This window comes from Phalacrocorax carbo, chromosome 8, assembly GCF_963921805.1.
Source record: "Phalacrocorax carbo chromosome 8, bPhaCar2.1, whole genome shotgun sequence".
Lineage (NCBI taxonomy): Eukaryota > Metazoa > Chordata > Aves > Suliformes > Phalacrocoracidae > Phalacrocorax > Phalacrocorax carbo.
Genome location: NC_087520.1, coordinates 8,507,906 through 8,509,387, shown reverse-complemented (window position 1 = coordinate 8,509,387; position 1,482 = coordinate 8,507,906).

Here is a 1,482-nt window from a genome sequence, read left to right as displayed (position 1 = left end):
TTCCGGGTTGGTGCTTTGTTCTCGCGAGAGATGTGGGAAAGGCCGCCGGGGTGCGCGCGGCAGGGAGATATGGGTGCTCGCGCGTGGCCGCGCGCTCCCGCGGAGGCGGGGGGGAAGCGGAATGCCACGCGGGGCGCTGCGCGTAGTGCGCATGCGTAGAACACGGACCTTGAGCTTAGTGGTCTTCCCAACCCCTACCCCTTCGCGGCCAATGGACTCGCCCGGCCGCCCTGCTCTGGGCGCGGCGGGAGAGTCCAAAGTCCGCGGGGGGGGGGGGAAATAAAGGAGGGAGGTGTCCTCCCCTCCCTGAGGGAACGGGGCGTCGGGGCCGGGTGGCTGCGGTGGGCTCCCAGCATGTGGGGAGCCCACATCGGCCCCGCAGGCAGCTGGCCTGGGGCAGGGACAGTGCCAGGCCCCGGCTGAACGTCCCCAGCAGCGATAGGGTCCGTCCCTCCCTCACCGACGGGGAACGGGCGGGTCACCGAGGGTCCCCACGCAGGCGGGTCGCAGACCCCGCACCCACAGGCCTTTGCAGGGTTGCGGAGCGGGATGAAGGTGTATTTTTCAAGGCCGTGAGGGCAAACTGCTGCTGTTGCTCACGCCTTGTAGCGCGAAGCAAGCTCGTTATTTGAGGAAGGTCTGCCTCTTCCTGCAGGAGCGTGGAAGTCGCTGTTCAAGTGCTTACTGCATCTCCTGTTCCAGAAATGCGATTTAAGCTGCATTGGCAAAAGTTTGTATCCTGTGAAGCAGCATAATGTAACTTCTTGTGTAACATAGCTGCCAACGCTCGTTTCACTGGCTGATGCTGGCAGCAGAGACTGAATTTATTTGGAAGCTTGTCTGCTGATAATTAATCTTATATAGTATTACCTTTCTTTTAGTCTGCCAGCCTTCTGGACAGGGTTGAATCTGTTAATAAATACTGGAGTTCTGGCAATTCTGCAGGCTTGTTATCTGACCGCCGTTGGGGAGTCTTCCGCTGAATCTCAGCGACTTGCCTACCATTGTGGTACAAGTATCTGAAAGAAGAAATCTTGGTATCTTTTACACTTCATACATAGTTCAATGTCTCAGGCTTAATGTTCATACCTCATCAGAAACATAACTTCTAGAAAAGGAGAGGTTTTTTCCGAGTACTGCTCTCTATCAAGTGACCTTGGTGCTGTCAGCAGCTTATGACATCCCATTATTGAATGTTATTTTGATTCGAAGTTTATCTTCATAGATGACAGGTAGTTATCATTTTGCCTTCTCAGCTCTGCAGTCACTTGCATTGCGTAATTTATAGGCTGTGCAATATGCTGATTGGCAGAAAGTCACTTTTCTTCCCATGGTCACTTGAGTTTGGGATTTTGTGCAAGAAAACGAACATTGTTAGCAGGTAAATGTAGCAGGTTAGATTACAGCACTCTGTAAATGTAAGGTTGGAGTTGTTTTTTTTTTTTTCCTAAAGAATTGAGAGTAAAATACATATTTTTCTGG